General features: G+C 42.1%; 1 protein-coding gene and 1 non-coding gene across 5 annotated transcripts in view; one reads left to right on the forward strand and one right to left on the reverse strand.

The window, feature by feature from the left end:
• The window catches only part of ZFYVE9 (zinc finger FYVE-type containing 9), a 178,019-nt gene extending 157,014 nt beyond the window's left edge, over positions 1 to 21,005 (reverse strand). For 3 of the 4 annotated variants that reach the window (XM_061121894.1, XM_061121891.1, XM_061121892.1), the window contains exon 1: positions 20,842 to 21,004. The gene's annotated coding sequence lies outside the window, so the exon portion shown is untranslated. Of the gene's footprint in view, positions 1 to 20,841 lie in introns of all 4 variants that reach the window. The other variant, XM_061121893.1, reaches the window with a different exon arrangement.
• LOC133041842 (small nucleolar RNA SNORA44) lies at positions 16,718 to 16,848 on the forward strand. The gene has a single exon (XR_009689400.1). It is a non-coding gene; the product is annotated as a small nucleolar RNA SNORA44 (small nucleolar RNA).
• Positions 21,006 to 21,664: the final 659 nt, after the last annotated feature.

The following is a 21,664-nucleotide window of genomic DNA, read 5'->3' on the forward strand; positions in this document are numbered from 1 at the left end:
AAGACCCAGCACAGCCAAGTAAATAAGTAAATAATTTTTAAAAAAATAATATATTTAGGAATTCTCTGCCAGTGGTTAGGACTCCATGTTTTCACTGCCAAGTGCCAGGTTCGATCCTTGGTCAGGAACTAAGATCACATAAGCGACATGGTGCAGCAAAATAAAAAAAAAAACATTTACAGATCACCTACTATTATGCTCAACAGTTATTCTAAGAGCTCTGAAAATAAGAAATTTCCAGCCCAATGGGGATCAGGGGACTAACAACAATATTTTCCATGAGAGATGAGTATACAGAGATACAGCACTTAGTTCAGCAGAGAGAAAGTAAGAAAGATCGAAAGAGATCTTTGAGATAAATGTGGAATCTGAGGAACGAGTCTGCTGCATAAATTATTCTTTTCAAGGTACGCATACTGACTTGTCTAGGCTGGTCTTTTGTTATTTTTTAAAGTTTCATGTGTAATTAGAATATCTTAAAAATTGAAAGTACTCTATCTAGACAAACATGTGTAACAAAATTGGTCCTGAGAAAGGATATTCAAGAATTTAATTTAATTTAATCAATTTAAATAAATAAAATTAATAGCTTAAAAGACAAAAGTACTAACCTAGATCTCAGTTCATTCATCTATCCAAAGAAGAAACTAGCCTAGAAAATCTCTTAAGTACTCTCTGACTTCTAAAATTGACTTGACTGGCTCAAACACTCAGTGGAGTTTATCTAACAATGCTGTTGAATTTATGGAAGTTTAGAAACAAGCTAGGTAATCTTATAAGCAAAGTTCAGGCTGCCTGAAGGCATCTAAGCACAATATGGGATGAGCTGATTAAGTTCTTAAAGCACATCCACAGACTCCAGGAGATCTTCCAGAAAGTATATGAGGTCAAAACTATTTTCATACATATTACTGAATCATTCTGTTGTACACCTGAAACTAATATAATGTTAAACATGAGTTATACCCCTCAATTTAAAAAAAAAATTCATATTGGGCTTCCCTTGTGCTCAGACAGTAAAGAATGTGCATGCAATACATGAGACCCAGGTTCAATCCCTGGCTCAGGAAGATCCCCTGGAGAAGTGAATGGCTACCTGCTCCAGTATTCTTGCCTGAAGAATTCCATGAACAGAAGAGCCTAGAGGGCTATAGTCCATGGGGTGGCAAAGAGTCCAACATAACTGAGCGACTAAGCACACACACATTTTCATAATAACACTAAGATACAACAGCTTAGAATGCCTTTTTCACTGTACCGACATTTGCACTGGTGGACATATTTGTGAGGGGCAAAAGCAAAAGTGGGAAGAGCTGTCTGCACTTGGGCGCGAATCAAGGCAGCAACACCAAATTGTATTAGTAGTCATATTCTTCACTGCCATGTACTCTCAATTTAAAAAAATAATAAAAATGCCAGTTTCACATGATTAATGGAGCAATAAAAATTATTAATTTTGTTAAATCAACTCTTGAGTAAATGTCTTTTTAATGTTCTGTGTAAAAAAAATGGTAAGTATGAATAAGGCACTTGTGCTGCACACCGAAGTGTAATGGTTGTCTTATGAAAGCATCTGCACATGCAGATTCAACTAGCCCCTTTTTCCATGGAACATACTTCAAAGAAAAGAGGGAATAACAAAGAGTGTGAATAGCAGAAGGAGATTCAGAGGAGATGGGTTAAATACTACAAGATATGCTTCCAGCCCTCCAATAACTGATAGCATAGCCTAGAAGTCAGATGGCAGTTTCCAGCTACAGTCCCTTGAGGATCCCTAGCTCTCAAGCTAAGACCACTGTCTTCCTGGATAGCTGATCACAGCACAGCACTAAAGCCTGGACATTTCTGTCAAATACAGGACCCTCTAATGAAGAATATTTGATGGAGCCCTCACTGGGTCTGAGACTCTGTCAGATCAGAATCACACTGAGGCTCTTCCTGCCAATTCTGTTTCCTCCCTCTGGCCTTTCATACGAGTCCTCCCCCTCTCCCTTGTGAAAGTAGCTCAGTCGTGTCCGACTCTTTGCAACCACATGGACTATACAGTCCATGGAATTCTCCAGGCCATAATACTGGAGTGGGTAGCCGTTCCCTCCTCCAGGGGATCTTCCCAACCCAGGGGTCAAACCCAGGTCTCCCGCATTGCAGGAGGATTCTTTACCAACTGAGCCACCAGGGAACCCCCTCTCCCTTATACGTCTTGTATTCTTAACTCTGTCTTGACGTTCACTTCCAGAACTCCAACTGGCACAGCTGGTACCAGAAATGGACTGAGAAAGCAGAAGGTAAGATATGGGGTTTGGAAACTAGATCACTTCCTGCTGGCAATAAGGATCTCAACCAGTTGATGTGTGAGGCATGGGCAGTCCCTGGAACAAGCTAATGGCCCAAATGCTAAAACTTTCCTCGGAAAATGCTAAAACTTTCTTGGGAAAATGTTTCCAAAGAGGAATATTCCATCTGGTGTAATAACTGTGATGACTGAAAAGTTTAAGGGGAACAATACGAATAAGAACAATGGAATTGGCTGGCTATTACGTGGCACTAAGTAGCTAGCATGGGCAACTGACTATTGGAAATTAAGTGTGGCTCTCTGGTAGCTCACAAAGAAGTCCTTATCATTTACAGTGAAGAGCAGAAAGAGATAATTAAAGGCTGCAAGGCTTCAAAGAGGACTGAATCTCATTCAGGGCAAGTTTGCTATGCTTAAGGTCAGGGCCCTGGTTTGGAAAACATGGAGGCCTGATAGATGGTGAAGGGATAAACAAGATGGTTGCCTCCAAAGACTTTGACTCTGGCACTTCCCCCTCTAAAGGAACACACTTCAGAGGTCTCTCTCCTGCAAGGCAACAAGAGCTCCCCTCAAAATCTGCCGCCCACCTCCATTCCTGGTTGCCATGGTAATAATTGATGTTAATCCTGTTAAGGACATCTTGGGCTTGATAAGAGAGAAGAGAGACAACACCCCAAAGGTGCTGCAAGAATTAGCCAGCATATACCAGCTGGATCAGTGGGGATACCCACGGTGATGGATTTTGAGAGTATTTAACCAAGGAGGTCAAACATGACTGAATAAGATAAAGTCTGGTTAGGAGGAGAGCCACTGTCGCAGAATATGGGGATTACCACTGTGACAATTCCCTGGTGGCTCAGCAGTTAAAGCGTCTGCCTGCAATGTGGGAGACCTGGGTTCGATCCCTGGGTTGGGAAGATCCCCTGGGGAAGGAAATGGCAACCCACTCCAGCATTCTTGCCTGGAGAATCCCATGGAGGGAGGAGCCTGGTAGGCTACAGTCCACGGGGTCGCAAAGAGTGGGACAAGACTGGGCTATTTCACTAATCACTAACTCACTACTAGTGACTCCTAGAAGCCTGGAAAAAATAGCCCACACTGAATGAAGTTCAAATGCCTGAATTAACATGGCAGAGAATGGATGATGGGATTAAAAGGTTCCAGAAAGGGGGGAATGCTGGAGTGGATATATTATGTGAGGTCAGAGGAATCACCAGTTATGTTCCATAAGATGGTCCATTAGACACACCACTGACCAAGGCCACTAGAATACACGGGTGAGACAGGCATTAGCATCACTGAGACGGGGTGGCTCTCCTCTATAGTAGAGGCTGTCATGGAAACTGGTTCATTGATGAAGGCAATGATGGGGCTCGGAAGCAACAGCGGCCAGGTGGTGGCACTAAAAACCAGAAGCTAGTGGACCACACTATCATCGTAACTTGCAAGGTAGGAGACAGCCAATAAAGCCTGATCCACAGGGAGCTGTGGAGATAGTTAACAGAACTTGGTGTCAGAAGAGCAAAACAGGCAATCAACAACAGTTCTGCTTATTACTACATTCACAATCAAAGCAAGCAAGAACAGATAAAAACAAAACTGAGAGTGCCTGCCTCAATAAATAGCTACTATTCCTTGCCTAATTCCTAGACCTGAGTCAGTTTTCGGATCCAGACCCACGGATTTAAAGAGATGGCTGGGTCCCCAGGAGTAAGACCCTGAAACAAATATTATATATATATATATATATATATATTTTCCCAAAAGGATCTATGACCATTTACTCAGGTGACTATATAGGTATAGTGGGAAAAGGAAAATACCTAGGCATTTGAAGAACTACAGGCCACAGAGTCTAAGTTAGTGTTGATATCTGGAAACCTGGAACATAGTTGCAACATCATGGCTCTACTACAGGGGAAGGAATATAGGAACTAAGCAATTAATAGAATCCTGGCCAAAGAATAGTTTACAGTGGGTCCACTGTCCACTGACCCACCCAGCAGTTATTTTCCCAGGCCCTGAATATATAAATGGGATTGGCATACTTAGCAGTTCAAAGCCAAATGAGATTTTCAAATGTCTCCCTACTTCTTGGCCAAAAGAGTAAATCAAAAAAATATTGTGTCAGGGTGGAGGTAAGAGGAATGGCAGATATTAATGCCACCCTTAAGGGTCTCAAAGACACAGGGGTAGTGGTCCCTTTCATACGTTTAATTCACCAGTCTGTTCTGTGTAGAAACTAGCTGGATCCTAGAGAATTAAGAGACTAACGCAAGTTCAACCAAGTAGTAGCCATGGCCATAGCTATCATGTTGCTATGCTCAGTTGTGTCCAACTCTTTGCCACCCTATGGACTATAGTTCCCCAGGCTCCTCTGTCCATGGGATTTTCCAAGCAAGAATACTGGAGTGGGTTGCCATCTCCTACTCCAAGCAATCTTCCCAAGCCAGGGATCGAACCTGTGTCTCCTGCATCTCCTGCACTGCAGGTGGATTCTGTACCACTGAGCCACTGCGGAAGCCCGCAGCCACCGTGCAGGACGTAATGTTTGCTACAGCAGAGAGAAGCTTCAGGTACACGGCACATGGGCTTCCCTCGTGGTTCAGTGGTAAAGAATCCACCTGCCGATGCAGGACATGGAGGTTCCATCCCTGGGTTGGGAAGATCCCCTGCAGAAGGAAACAGCGACCCACTCCAGTATTCTAGCCTGGGAAAGCCCATGGACAGAGGAACCTGGCAGACTATAGTCCATGGGGTCACAAAAGAGCTGGACACGACTTAGTGACCAAACAACAACAACATGTCATGCAGTCACTGATTTGGCTAATGAGTTCTTTTCTATCCCAATTAGAAACAGTTCCTTTCATGTGGAGTGAACAACAGGATACACTCAGTTTTGCCTCAGGGCTGTATTAATTGTCATACCTTGTCATAATATAGTCTGAAGAGACCTGAACTCAGAACAGAACACTAACCTTTTAAATCAACGACATGATGTTGTTCTTGCAAGATGAACAAGAGATGGCTAGCATTCCCAAGGAGATATATCCAAAGGGTGAGAGAAAAACTACAAATATTCAGGGGTCTGCCATTTCAATGAAGTTTTGGGAATCCAATGGTTAAGGTTATGCCAACACCCCCTTCCCCAAAGCAAAAGACAAACTGCTGCACCTTGTATCTCCACTATTTAAAAAAAAAAAAAAGGGGAAGCACAAGGTCTGGTAGATTTCTTCAGATTCTAGATACAACACATTCTATACACTGTTCTGGCCCATGTACTTAGTATGAAAGGCTGTCAGCTTTGAGTGGCATAAACAACTCTGCAGTCGATCCAGGTTGTAGAGCAAGCAGTTCCTATGCCACTGGAGGTATAAATGGTGGGGAAAGTTGCAGTATAGCATTTATAGCAAGCCCCAGTGGGAGAGATACAATGCAGGCCCCTGGAGTTCTGCAGAAAAGTCATGCTATTAGAAAAACAGTTTCTGGTGTGCTACTGGGCTCTGGAAGAGATAGAACACTTGACCATTGGGCACCGTATGTCCAGAACTGCCCATAAGCAGGGTTCAACAGGAAGCTCTCCAAGTCATAAAGTCAAGTGAGCTCAGCAACAATCCATTATGAGGCAGTAATAGTATAACAAAAATCAAACCCAAGTAGAACCAAAGGGCACAAGTAAGCTATGTAAGTAGGCAGGCAAGACTTCCCTGACATCTACCACAGCTGTGCCAGCACCCTTCTTCAGCTCACATCTATAACTGTTTGGGGGATCCCATGAAACCAACTTGGGGCTTCCCTGGTGGCTCAGTGGTAAAGAATCTAACTGCAATGCAGGAGACTCCAGTTCGATCCCTGGGTTGGGAAGATCCCCTGGAGGAGGGCATGGCAACCCACTCCAGTACTCTTACCTGGAGAATTCCATGGACAGAGAAGCCTGGTGGGCTACAGTCCAGAGGGTCGCACAGAGTCAGACATGACCTGAAGTAACTAAGCAGCAGCAGCATGAAATCAACTTAAGGAGGACATAACCAAAGTTTTGCTTACAACAGGTCAGGTCAGTATGTGAATGCACATTGGGGAAAAAAAAAAAAAAGGCTTCAGGGACTTCCGTGGTGGTCCAGTGGCTAAGACTTCATGCTCCCAATGCAGGAGGCCTGGGTTTGATTTCTGGTCAGGGAACTAGATCCCACATGCCACAACTAAGACCCCATGCAGCCAAATAAATAAATAAAAATTAAAAAACAAAACAAAAACCCAATAGCTTCATTACAGCTACACTTAGGGGTGACCTTGATAGTGGAAAGGGAAAGTCTCCCTAAGATTTAGCTTTGATACACTTTGTGCAGAAAGAAAAGTGGCCTGAGACGAAAATATACAGACTTATGGGCAATGTAAATGGATTGAGTACCTGGTTAGGGGTCTTTAAGGAAAAAGACTGTATAATGGATGCAAAAAGATGTGAGTGGAGACAAATGAATTAATACACGGGAGTGAACATAAAGTGTGAAAATCTTCTCCAGGCGTTAATGTCCACCAGAAAGCATCCAATGCAGAAGAGGCAAGCAACCAAGCAGACAAAATGACTCAGACAGCTGACATTAGCCACCCCAGAACTGGCACATGGAGACAGGAACAGAGAAGCCACTCTAACAGAAGTGAAGACGGATGCAGAGGAGGAGGCATGGACTCCCACTTACCAAGGCTTAATCAGGCTACTGCCGACTCTGAATATTCAACCTACGAGCAACAGAGACCAACACCGAGCCCCTAGTACAGCACTATACCTCACGCTGACCAACTGGCTCTAGATGACAAGCTGACCACTTGTGTTACTCCCTCTTGAAAGGGCCAGTGACTGATCCTCACGAGTATTCAAAAGATACTTATTCCAGGTATGGGTTTGTGTTTCCTGCCAACAGAGCTGCATCCACACAACTAAAAAAGGGCTTAGAGAGTACTTGATCCACAAACATGGAATCCCACATAATGGAGCATCCAACCAAGGGAATCACTTCATCATGAAGGAAATATGGCAGTGGGCCCATATCCATGGGACCAAGTGGTCTTATCACAAAAAGGCAGCCAGGCTTACAGATTATTGGAATGACCTACTAAGGACACAGCCAGTGTACCAGCTCAGAGGCGAGAATGGTACAATATCCTCTAGGATGCAGTACATGTACTGATTCAAAGCTATGTTTCCAGTTGGGTCTAAGAACCCATAGATTCAAGAACCAAAAGGGAGTAGCCAAAATGACCCCCCACTTACCATCATCCCCAGTGATCCACTGGAGGTTTCCAGTGGATTCCCAAACACTGGGCTCTACAGAGTTAGAGGTCCTGGGCACACTTGCCAGGAGATATATCAAGGATCATACCTGAGCATTTGGGACTCTGTGTGACCAGGGACCAGGAGACAAGAAGAATCACTACCATGGCAGAGTTAATTAAACTTCATCCTCAGGAGAAGTAGGGCTGCTGTTACATAATGGGATCAAGAAGTATGTTTGGAATTCAGATGATCTACTGGGTACCACTTGATACTCCCCTGCCCAATTGTGACTGTGAATGGAAAAACACAACCACTTCACCCTTAGAAGAGTATGGTTTTCAGACCCTTCAGAAAGGTTTGGGTCATATCACTAGATAAACCACCAAGACCTTCAGAAATGATAGCTGATGGCAAGAATTCAGACTGGATAGTGGAGGAGACAATGAGAACCACTGTGACCCTAAGACTAGCTACAGAGAAGGAGGCTGAAGCCTGTCTCACTGTCCTACTTCTTCTAACTTTCCCATCAGGAAGAGAAGGCCATGGAAAAGGGAGGAGTTGCTCTCAGAAAATGTTTAGAGACAGAGATCGATACAACATAAAAAAAGGACTATAGCATTTACTTGCCTCTCCCTTCAAAGAACTTGCTTTCACAGGCAAAGGGTACAATTAGCTAACAGCCTCCAGCTGCAGCATATCAGAATTCATCTCAGCTTTCCAGTGGAGGCCATACTCTTCTTGGGCAGTTCCTTCTTGTTCAGTCCGATTCTTTGCAACCCCATGGACTGTATTCTGCTAGACTCCCCAGTCCACGGTTTTCCCAGGCAAGAGCACTGGAGTAGGCTGCCATCTCCTTCTCCAGGGGATCTTCCCCACCCAGGCATTGAACTCTCATCTCCTGCATTGGCAGGCAGATTCTTTACCGCTAAGCCACCAGGGAAGCCTGGGCAGCTCCTAGCCAGTGACTAAACACAGGGGGTATTCTAGAACCTAGACATTCCTTCTAATAAGAAGTTTTTGCTCTTGAGTTTCTTATTGAGTTGACTGAGTTTCCCCCCCCCCCCCCCCCCCGCCCCCAGATCTGCATCATAGATTGAGGCTCTCCTTGGTCAGTTCAGTTTCCTCTCCCTTTCCCGTCATGGGCATCCAGCTCAGTGATTCCCAGGGGACCAAACCAACACACTATGCAATTAGCTCTTTATATGGATTATCCCATTTAGCCTACTAAAGTATTACTGCTATTCCCTTTTTACGGATGAGGAAACTGAGGCACAGAGATGATGACTTGTGCAAGATCACAAAGCAAAAGCAGTGAAACTAAAATATGAACCCAGGCATTGAGAGCTTTGAGTCACTATACCAGGGAAGAGAAGAAATTATCTTGTCATCTTCAGATATTAAAATGAGAGCAAATGTTTATCCTGTATAATTTTAGAGGTAAATAAAAAAAGGATAGATACTAAAGAAAAGCAGATCTTAATTAAAAAAGAAATTTTCTAATAATCAGCAGTAACCAACAACAGAATGAAGTCCTTCAGAAATAATCAGAGCCAGTCACCGGAGGGTTGTGAAGAGTGAGGCTTTACAAAACAGATAAAAGTTGATCTAGATCAGTAAAAGCTTTACTACTAAGTATCATGTGGAAAAAATGGTTCCACAGTCAATTAGTCTGGGTAACAGACCACTAAATAAAGTGAAACAAATTCTTTACTTTTACTCCTCAGTTTTTAAAATACTAATGTGCAGTTACAAATCTCTGAGGGATCTAGTATGCTGCGGAAAAAAAAAATGTATTTGACTAAAGAACACTTCCTTGCTCTTGGTCAAGGATTATTTCTTTGCTAAGTCAAGATTCACTGATTCAAAGACTCCAGAAGCTGACAAGGAAAAGCATGATAGTTTTCTAGCTGGGTAACAATTTTCCAGCCAGCCAAAACATCACCTGATTACCTACATGTCAATATTAGCATATCTAATACCTTCAGGGTGGGTAGGCTATATAAAAGTTGTCACTAAAGTTGTCATCCTTTTTGAATGCAAAACACACCCTACCTTGCTTTATAAACAAATTATCTTAAGATCCACAATAATGGGTCCACATTTTAATTACTGAATTCCCACTTTATGAGCAATATGAAAGTTTTAATTATTTCAAGTGTGCTAGTGGTGACCTGGTTATTTTCACATAACACAGTTTGACATGCATTTTCCACAAATATAAACATCACAAGAAAGGGCAGAAGAGGGAATTCCCCGGCAGTCCTGTGGTAAGGACTCACTGCTTTCACTGCCAAGGGTGTGGGTTTGACCCCTAACTGGGGAACTAAGATCCCACAAGCTGCAAGGCACAGCCAAAAAAGAATAAAAAAACAACAACAAAAGGGGGGAGGGGGCAAAAGAAGGGGAATAATAGGTAGAGAGGGAAGAGACCTTAGCCACAAACTATTCACCCAGCTAAGTTCCAGAGTTTCTGTGTTTTTATTCAGAACTACATTCTCTTTAATCATTCAGGGAAAACATCTCTGTAAATCACAATCCCTTGACCTTGATTCTCCTATCTTCCTCAGCCACTACCAACAGACCACTGCCATCCATTCTGTTACTTCATTAATGACATTTAGTCACCATTGCCTAGAGTTGTTCACATACCAACTATCTTTTCATTGAGCTCTTCTTTAGAAATATTGAACAGACTATTAAGTGTGGAAACGGCTTTAACATCTAGCCCATCACTCAATTTCAGATCAGAGAAATGAGGTCCAGAGGTCAGTTATTATACTTATCTACTAATCACAAAGCAGGCACATTATCTACTTCAAAAATAAGTGTATGAAAGCAGAAATTCCCAAAATACACGCATATATACATTTTTAAAAATGAATACAAATAGCTACATGCCAGTAGCACACTTCAAAGACAAATATCCACCAAAATCAATCAACTAAAGTTGTGCTCTCCTAATTTGAATACTCCCTTAAGCAGTATGGAAAATCTTAGGATAAAACAAATACAGAAAAAAAAAGAAAAAAAAAACAAATACAGAACACATGTGGAAGTTCACTTGATGAAAAAGACTGGACTTTGTAGTCAGTTATATGGTCTGAATCGTGGATGTGGGCTTAGGAAAGTCAATAAAACTCTCTAAGCCTCAGTTTCTTCAGTTGTAGAACATCCATGACACCATGGATATTACAGGATCATTCTAAGAATTCTAAAAAAAAAAAAATAATTGTAAATAACAGACATGAAACACCTATTAGAAAGATGGCACACTGTTGACAAAACTTTTGTACATTACACAAATAAGTAATAAAAGGCAAAAGAAATCAAGGAAAATTTTGTTAACCTGGGAGCACTGGATAATGGGGTAAGCAGAAATAAGAGTGAGGAATGATCAGGTTGGAAGCAGACCATGAAGGGCTGTGCCAGAATAAAGAATTTCAATCTTTCTTTTTAACCTCTGAGCAAAAATTTCTAAGAGTGACCTCAGAATAATCTCAAAAATAATTTAATTTAGCTACTAATTTAAAAACATACAAACAAACAAAAAACCATGGACAGCTATTATATCACCAGAATCACAAGAAGGTCTAAATGATGAAGTTCTGAAGTTTAAAAATTTTTTCTCAAAGTGGCAGTGTTTTACTTCAAATAATTAGAGATTGTTTCTCTCAATTTAAAATGAGAAATGGAGACTAATGTTTACATGAAGTTTAAGGGAATATTTTCACAAAATTCTGATACTGCTTGCTCTTTATTTTAATAAAGGGAATTCTAAGATAGGGTCTGCTGAGGTTTAAAAAAATAATGAAAACATTTACCATTTATCTTTCTTCATTTAAATAAAATGAATTCTGGCAGATAAGCTACTAAACCTTACCATGAGAGGTTAAAGAAGAACTATATTACAAACAGAAATGTTTACATTTTCATTAATCCCAGCAAAAGACTTCAGAACTACTGTTTTTTTTAATAACTATATAGAAATTATGGCATCCAAAGCAACTACAAGACTGTGTAAAAACCAGTTATATAATCTTGTATAACTTTCAGCTCACTCAGTTGAAAGTTAGCATTAAAAGATCTAACAGTGATCATAATCAAATGGGAAAATACTGAAGGTGATCCACTGTATGTAGAATGAAGCCCCAAAATGCATTCTGTTTACTCAAACAATGGTTCCCTGGAGAATTTCCTAACTAGTTTGAAAAAACTTTAGAAACATAAGCAAGTCATTACGGCTGACTTTGAACTGTGTCCTACAAAACCTCACAGAAAAGGTTTTAATAACCTTTTCCCTGAATGGGAACAAACAATAGGGGGCCATCCTACATACAAGCATAAAGAACTTTGCTGTAAATAATGTGTATTTTTGACTAATCTGTATTTATACAGAATTACATCTCACGGGGAGGTAATGACAATCCTTAAAACCTGTCAGAACTGAGTGCTTAGAAACGTTAATAGGTAAATTTGCAACTGTACTCTTAACTTTTAAGAAATATTTTAGCAGTTAGCAGAAAACTAAACCTAAGGTTTACAACTGCATTTTACTGACAAAAATTCTTAGAATTCAATCTTTTAGTTGAAGTCCCCATACCACTATCTTCATCATCACCCAGTGTGGTTAACCAGCTCACCGTTTACTAAACATGAAACTAAAAAGTTCATGCCATTCATCCTCAAGCCAAAAACCCCTTCTCATCGAAGAATCTGGCAATTTATCTGCAAGTAAAAGTTTCAACAACTTACCTAATGACTGTAAATAAAAGTTACAAATCTCAAATAAAGCCTTATCTTACCACTTCACACCCACTAGGATGGCTATACAGTAATTTAAAAGACAGATAACAAGTGTTTTGAGGATGTGAAGAATCTGTGGTAATGTAAAACGGTGCAGTTCCTCAAAAAGGTTTAAATAGTTACCATTAGATCCTGGCAATTTCACTTATAAGTATATGCCCAAGAGAAATGAAACCACATAAAATATCCAAAGCAACATAATTCATGATAGTGAAAAAGTTGAAACAACCCAAACTGAATGGATAAATTAAACTGGTATTATCCATAAACCCCTGCATGGATCACAGCCTTGTTGTGGCGAAGGGGCTTGTGTAACTCAATGAAGCTATGAGCCATGCCTTGCAGGGCCACTGAAGACAGATGGGTTACAGTGAAGAGTTCTGACAAAACATGGTCCACTGGAGAAGGAAATGGCAAACCACTCCAGTCTTCTTGCCCCAAGAACCCCATGAACAATATAAAAAGGCAAAAAGATATGACACCAGAAGAGGAGCTCCCCCAGGTTGGAAGGTGTCCAATATGCTACTTGGGAAGAGCAGAGAGCAACTACTAATAACTCTAGAAAGAAAGAAGAAGCTGGGCCAAAGAAGAAACGATGCACAGTTGTGGATGTGTCTGGTGGTGAAAGTAAAGTTCAATGCTGTAAGTAACAACACTGCATACGAACCATGAATCAAGGTAAACTGGACATGATCAAGCAGGAGATGGCAAGAGTAAACACTGACATCTTAGGAATCAGTGAACTAAAATGAATGGGAATGGGAAAATTTAATTCAAATGACCATTATATCTACTACTGTGGCAAGAATCTCTTAGAAGAAATGGAGTAGACTTGATAGTCTACAAAAGAGTCGGAAATGGCAGTACTTGGGTGCAATCTCAAAACAACAGAATGATCTCAGTTTGTTTCCAAGGCAAACCATTCAACATCCCAGCAACCCAAGTCTACGTCCTAAACACTGATGCTGAATAAGTTGAAGTTGACCACTTCTACGAAGATCTACAAAACCTTCTAGATATAACACCGAAAAAAAAAAAAGGTGTCCTTTTCATCATAGGGGATTGGAATGCAAAAGCAGGAAGTCAAGAGATACCAAGGCAAATTTGGCCTTGGAGTACAAAATGAAGCAGGGCAAAGGCTAACAGAGTTTTGCCAAGAAAACACATTGGTCATAGGGAATGCAAGAGACAACTCTACACATGGACATCATCAGATAGTCAATATCGAAATCAGATTGATTATATCCTCTGCAGCCGAAGACGGTGAAGCTCTACAGAGTCAGCAAAAACAACCTGGGGCTGATTGTAGCTCAGATCATGAGTCCTTATTGCAAAATTCAGGTTTAAAATAAATAAAGTAGGGAAAACCACAGGTCATTCAGGTATACCTAAATCAAATCCCTTATGAACAGACAGTGAAGGTGACTAGTAGATTCAAGGAATTAGATCTGGTAGACAGAGTACCTGAAGAACTACAGACAGAAGTTCATAATACTGTACAAGAGGCAATGACCACAAAAATCCCAAAGGAAAAAAAGATGCAAGAAGGCAAAGTGGTTGCCTGAGGAGGCTTTACAAATATGCTGAGGAAAGAAGAAAAGTGAAAAGAAAGGGAGAAAGGGAAAGATATACCCAATTGAACTCAGAGTTCCAGAGAACAGGAAGGAGAGATAAGAAGGTCTTAACTGAACAATGCAAAGAAATAGAGGAAAATAATAGAATGGGAAAGACTAGAGATCTCTTCAAGAAAATTGGAAATATCAAGGGAATATTTCACGCAAGGAAGGACACAATAAAGGACAGAAGTGGCAAGGATCTAATAGAAGCAGAAGATATTAAGAAGATGTGGCGAGAAGGAAATGGCAACCCACTCCAGTATTGTTGCCTGGAAAAGTCCATGGACAGAGGAGTCTGGCGGGCTGAAGTCCATGGGATTACATGACTGAGCATGTGTGCACGAGGGTGGAGGGAAATGGGTTGGTAGCAATAAACTGGTAGAACTAAAAAAAAGAAAAGAAAAGAAGATGTGGCAAGAATATATAGAAGAACTATACAAAAAAGTCTTAATGACCAGGATAACAACCATGGGTGTGGTCACTCACCTAGAGCCAGACATCCTGGAATGTGAAGTCAAGTGGGCCTTAGGAAAAACTACTACAAACAAAGCTAGTGGAGCTGATGGAATTCCAGCTATTTCAAATCCTAAAAGATGATGTTGTTAAAATGCTGCACTCAATATGGCAGTAAATTTGGAAAACTCAGCAGTGGCCACAGGACTGGAAAAAGTCAGTTTTCATTCCAATCCCAAAGAAGGGCAATACCAAAGAATGTTCAAACTACCCAATAATTGTGTTCATTTCACATGCCAGTAAAATTATGCTCAAAATCCTTCAAGCTAGGCTTCATCAGTACGTGAACTGAGAACTTCCAGATATACAAGCTGGGTTTAAAAATGGCAGAGGAACCAGAGATCAAACTGCTAACAATTGTTGTATCATAAAGAAAGCAAGGAAATTCCACGAAAACATCTACATCTGCTTCATTGACTATGACTTTAGCATAGTGTGGATCCTTCACTGTGTGGATCACAACAAACTGTGGAATATTCTTCAGCTCAGTCATGTCCGATTCTTTGCAACCCCATGGACTGCAGCACGGCAGGCTTCCCTGTCCATCATCAACTCCCGAAGCTTGCTCAAACTCATGGCCATTGAGTCAGTGATGCCATCCAACCATCTCATCCTCTATTGTCCCTTTCTCCTCCTGCCTTCAATCTTTCCCAACATCAGGGTCTTTTCCAATGAGTCAGTTCTTCACATCAGGTGGCCAAAGTATTGGAGCTTCAGCATCAGTCCTTCCAATGAATATTCAGGACTGATTTCCTTTAGGATGGACTGGTTGGATCTCCTTGCTGTCCAAGGGACTCTCAAGAGTCTTCTCCAACACCACAGTTTAAAAGCATCAATTCTTCAGCATTCAGCTTTCTTTATGGTCCAACTCTCACATCCATATATGACTACTGGAAAAACCATAGCTTTGACTAGACGGACCTTTGTCAGTGAAGTAATGTCTCTGCTTTTTAATATACTGTCTAGGTTTGTCATGGCTTTTCTTCCAATGGAAACAGTGATAGAATTAGAACCTTACATGGAACAACAAACAGGTTCAAAACTGGGAAAGGAGTACATCAAAGCTGTATATTGTCATCCTGTTTATTTAACTTATATGCAGAGTACATCATGTGAAATGCTGAACTGGATAAATCACAAGCTGGAATCAAAAATGCCAGAAGAAATATCAACAACTTCAGATACGCAGCTGATACCACTCTAATGGCAAATAGAAGGAGGAAAAAATGCAAGCAGTGACAGATTTTATTTTCTTGGGCTTCAAAATCACTGCAGACAGTGACTGCAGCCACAAAATTAAAAGACATTTGTTCCTTGGAAGAAGCTATCACAAACCTAGATAGCATATTAAAAAGCAGAGACATCACTTTGCTGACAAAGGTCCAGATAGTCAAAACTATGGTATTCCAGTAGTCATGTACGGATGTGAGAGCTGGACCATAAAGAAGACTGAGCGCCAAAGAATTGATGCTTTCTAACTTCAATGCTGGAAAAGACTCCTGCGAGTCCCTTGGACAGCAAGGAGATCAAACCAGTCAATCCTAAAGGAAATCAATCCTGAATATTCATTGGAAGGACTGATGCTAAAGCTGAAGCTCCAATACTCTGGTCACCTGATGTGAAGAGCTGACTCACTGGAAAAGACCCTGATGCTGGGAAAGACTGAGGGCAAGAGGAGAGGGGGACGGCAGAGCACGAGATGGCTGGATTGCATCACTGACTCAATGGACACGAGTTTGAGCAAATCCCAGGAAACAGTGATAGACAGGGTAGCCTGGCATGCTGAAGTTCACGGGACAGCAGAGTCGGACACAACTTAGCAACAACAATGTGGCTCAGTGGTAAAGAATCCACCCACCCAAGCAGGAGATACGGGTTCGATCCTTGGGTCAGGAAGATCCCCTGAAGAAGGAAATGGCAACCCACTCCATTATTCTTGCCTGGGCTATCCCATGGACAGAAGATCCTGGCAGGCTACAGTCCATGGGGTCACAAAGAGTTGGACACGACTTAGTGACTGAACACACACACACATGCACACACAACATTTAAATTATTTTATTAAATAAGACTGACAGTATAAGACATTCCACTAACTACACAATTAATATACTAATTCTGATACTTTAGCTTCTCCCTAATTTAGCAATATCTAATAGATACATATTGACTATATTGATTTTATTTTCTTATAGTAAACTCTATAAATAATCACCTTTCCGGCATGTTTCCAAGGGCTGTGGCCTGTTGTGGCCATGGGATCTCCAACTGCATGCGAGAGCAACGTGGAGAGACTTTGACAGCACAGGTCAGCATAATACCTGCAGCTGCCACTTGCCTTTCCTATAATCTCTCAGGATTTGGGCTGGAAGTCTTCCACTTGAATCCATGTTTCCATCAAAATCACATTCTGTATAGGTTAGGTTTTTTGTTAGCGCTTCCACACACACACACACACAAAAAAAAATAATCACCTTTCAAGCTCTTTCAAACAGAAGTAAACAAGAAGTATATTTTCCACTTCCAGGGTAACACTGATTTACCAGGACTCATGGGGTTGAATTACAGCTCTGACTTAGACATTATATCGTTTAATCCTTGCTATAACCCTATAAGGTGGGCATTATCAGCTTCATTTTCTAGGAGAATAAATTGAGGCTTATAAGGGGTAAGAAACTTGTCCAGGGTTAATGGGTTATAAGAAAAGACTGGACCCCATATCTGACATGTTACAAAAATCTAGTTCTAATCTACAGCAGTATGTAAGGAAAAGTCTATGTTTTGAAGATTCGTCAATAAACTGATGCTGCTTTTTGAAAACTAAGTATAAGAACTATTTCTATTCAGTAACTGCAACTATGTACCTCTCACTGATTATTATATACTAAGAATATTGTTCTATATAATGCAAGTAAAACCAAAGATCATGCAAAACTCTGAAAATGAATAACTGAAAATCAACAAAATTCTGAAAATGTAACATGTATATATTTTCACAGAGAATGGCTAATTTTTAGCTAAACACAGAGAATAGTTAATTTGTTAGCTAAAAATGAAATGGAAAATATGTGTAATAGTTAAGATCAAAATAGTTTTCCATCAAAAAAAAATTTGTTTTTAAAGTCCAAAAGTAAACTCATTCTCTAAAAAATTAAAGCTACCAAGTTTTAAGGCACACAGAAATTCCAATGCCTGGTTTTGTTCTCGTTTTCCCCAAAATAAGGAAAGGAATTAAATATTTATTGAGCACCTTCTATGTGACAGACACTGAACTAACTGTTTTTGATCACTTTCATCTCACGGAATGCCTGAGTACTAAGGGGTACTATTACTCCAACAGCACATAAGAAAAAACTCAGGATCTAAATGTCACATTGCTCTAGGGTATAGTAACACTGCAGAAAGGATTCCTACTCACATCCGACTCCATGCTCTGCACCACATCATGCAATTAACAACCAGAAAACACACCATTTAGGAACATGAGAATTTAAGTTAAAATTCAAGCAGTTATCTTTTAAATAAGCTTTATGCCTGTGCCACTAGTCTGTGGCCAGTACAAAAAAAGTGCCAAACAAAAGTCTATTGAATGGAATGTAACAGAGGAAGAAATGGGATCAACTCCACTCACATCTTCTTTTTTTTTTTTTGAAGAAGGAAATGGCAACCCACTTGAATATTGTTCCCTGGAGAACTCCATGGACAAAGGAACCTGGCAGGCTACAGTCTATGGGGTTGGAAAGAGTCAGACACAACTGAGTGACTATCACTCACTCACTCATAAACACACCAAAGAATCATGTAATATATATTCCCTGCCTCTTGAGCCTCCCACACACACACACCATCTTTCTAAAGGAGCTAATGTAAAATTATTGCTCACAAGTAACATATATGGTTTTTTCCTTAAAAAATAAAACACTGAATCAGGAAATAGAAGAAGGAATGAACATATATAAAAATTATTAATATCTGTAAAGGGCAAGCTACTGGATTAAACACAGAAGCTTTAAAGAGAGATCCAGCATGTTTCCCCCAATTACACTTGTCTGGTTCTGCCTTATAACATTTAATTAAACATGTCCTGCTTCCACAATTACCTAGTTGCTCACAGAGACCTTGGTCATTTCCTGTTTCTTACAACACCAAAGACAGGACCTCACACTTAATATTGGTAGCTAAAATTTTACAAAGATCTTTACAGATTACAAAACTTTTCCAAACGCATTTACCCTAAAAGCCTTGCATAAGTATAACTATCTGTATTTTACAGACAATGACATTGAAATCCAAGATTAAGAGCCAAGGTAAGTATCCTTCTGAAGTAACACCACAGCTACCAGAACAGGCTCTCAAAATTGTGTTTGATTGAATCAGCTGTCCCTCAAAATATTATTTTTCTAAGAGTATAACACCACATCATGTATGACATAATGAATGATCTGTTGCTATGAGAAATGACTGTACTGCCACTTAAGACTTATAGACTTGCTAGAAAACAGATACCTTCATTCAGCTTGACAAGGTTAATTAATTTTACCAGTGATACTTAAACTTTAGAAGGCCTAAGAACTGACTAGCTTGATAAAAATTAAGCTCTTGGATCATCACCATCTCTAAAAATTCTGATTCAAGGGGCCAGCAGTCTGCATATTTTAATAAGCACTCTTAGCTGATTATAATGTTGGTAGTCTTTAGAGACACATTAAGAAATGAATTAGATTTGTTTAAACTTAATCTACCTCCCCAAAATGTTTTAATGAAGGCCATTTTTTTTACAGTTATATTTAAGCAAAAATCTTCCAAAAACAATACTAGACTATGGCATCTAATAGGATAGGTTATTTAACATATTTAACAAAAGCATTTAACACACAAAACCTCCTTCCACCTGGAGCTTCACACACTGCACAGGAGGTAAATTAGGGGTCTTTTAAGTAGTTAGCTATGTTAAATTCTGTTTTAATTGAGGAAATCAACTATGACTGCAATGTAATTTAGTAAAACATTTTTATAGGTCTAATACAAATGGCTGGCAACAGTAAAATGGAACGGTTAACTCTGAACCTAACACAGAAATAATCACTTGAAAATCACCAATAATACAAGCCCATTTTTAAACTTTAAATGGCCATCAAAATGTTCTGTCAAGATTATGGATGAATTTTCCCCCATTATTAAATATTTACTGAGGGTTGGCACGCACCTCTGTGTACTTTCTGAATTTTCTCCAATAAGCATATTTTTTTCAGGACTATAAGTTTTATAAGCACTTAATTCTACAACCTTCACATGCATAATAGAAAACAATAATCCGAACCACGTTTATCATTAACTATAAATACTCAAATATCTAAGGTATCAAATCATGATCACTAACTTTTCTTTTTACATTAATACTAGGACAAATCACTTACCTACTAAAATTTAGAATACGTCCTATTTCTATCAGGTATCTGTTATTAGGATAGTTAGCATGACTTTAAAATCCTCTTGTCATTCATCCTATGGATCTATTTAGGGAGACAATTTTGTAACGAGGACTGAGGCATTAAAATATTTACACTCTCTTATGGCAGGGGTGGGGATGGGGGGCCAGACCTTTGTTAAAAAAGAAAAAAAAAAAAAGATGTTTTTCTAATTGTGAGTATTTATCTAGGAAACTTAACACCGCAAAGCTGGAATGGGGCTTTCTCCAAGGCAGACCACGCTCAGGAGCAAAATGGAACAGAAGAAGGCAGAGATGAGCTCCCGGTAGGTGATGAAATTTCACCTCAAATAAGACGCAAACGGTCGTTTTCAGCCCAGTCAGGTGGGGGAATGACACTCCAGGAGTTCCAAGGGCTTTCGGGGCCCGCACTTTCGGCGCGGGCTCTCTCACCCTGCCCTCCCGGCCCTCCCCCCGGGACTCTGCGGGACTCCGCACCGGGCGCGGAGGAGCCCGGGCTGTTCGCAAACACGCGTCCTCTGCCTCCCTCCGGGATGTACGTGCGGGGCCCTGGGTAAGAGGCTGCGCTTTCCCGGGCCCGCGGCCAATCCAAAGGTTGCCAGCGACCCTGCCAGCCCCCGGCTCCACACACCCGGCCGCCCCGCTGCCCAGGCCGAAGCGAGGGCTTCCCGGCGTCGCGGGGCCTAGTCGCCCCCCACGCGCCTCCAGCTTCTCGGGGGACGCGAGGAGGAAAGGCTGAGCCGACCCCCCCCCCCCCCCGCCTCCACCAGCCGCGGGGTGGGGAGGCGGCCGCCGCGACAGGACGCCCCGTCCGCCCGGCCCGAGGACTTGCCGCCAGGGCCCTCCTGGGCGGCCGAAGGCTAGCGAGCCCGGGACCGCGCGGCGCCACACTCACCTCGAGCAGCGGCCGCTGCCGCCTCAGCATGGCCGGGGGGGTCGTCCCTGAGCCGACAGCCTCCTCCGGAGGGCACCGGCCCGGCCCCAGGCGCCGCCGCGAAGCCTCCCACTCCTACAGGGGCTGCGGTCGCCGCTGCTGCTGAGGCCCGGCGCCCGCCAGACCGCATCGGGCTCCCCGGCCGCCGCAGCCACGCGGATCCCGCAGGAGCGCCGCCGAGCCGGGCCGGGGGCGCAAGGCTGCGGCGGGACGACCGAGGTGCTGCAGGCGGGGATCCTCCGCGAAGCCTCCAGCGTCGCCGTGGCCGCTCCTGCCGCCGGCGCCGCTGGGCCACAGCGCCCCCTGGACCCCACGCCCGGCTACGGCGCCGGGACTGCGGCGGCCGCCCGGGCACGAGCGGTAGGGAACGCGAGGGAGCGCGGCCTGAGGTTGGCGGGGGCCGGGTGCTCCCTGCGCCGCCCTCGGGTCCCCGGCCCGCCCCAGAAGACGCCTCCCGGGAGCCGGAAGCCCCTCGGTCCCCACCGAGCTTGATGGGTCCCCTCCCCACTTCCCAGTCTTCAGGCCCTGAGCATCTTTGCACCTTTTCCTTCTCTCCAGAAGGTACGTGAACAATCCTGGCACTCGGACCTTCACCTGAGAGCGGGAATGTGAGGCGGTCTTCTCGTTTTCATCTCTCGTGATTCAAGGGGGATCCCTCCTAATCCCTTCAGTGTGTCTGGATATAAGAAGTGACCCAGAATCAACCTCCCTTCCCACCACCCCACCCCCACCCAGTCCTCTCCCAAAACAGACGAAGGAATTGTCTTTGACCTTAATTTATTTT

The sequence above is a fragment of the Dama dama genome, chromosome 20 (genome assembly GCF_033118175.1).
Source record: "Dama dama isolate Ldn47 chromosome 20, ASM3311817v1, whole genome shotgun sequence".
NCBI classification, from domain to species: Eukaryota; Metazoa; Chordata; class Mammalia; order Artiodactyla; family Cervidae; genus Dama; species Dama dama.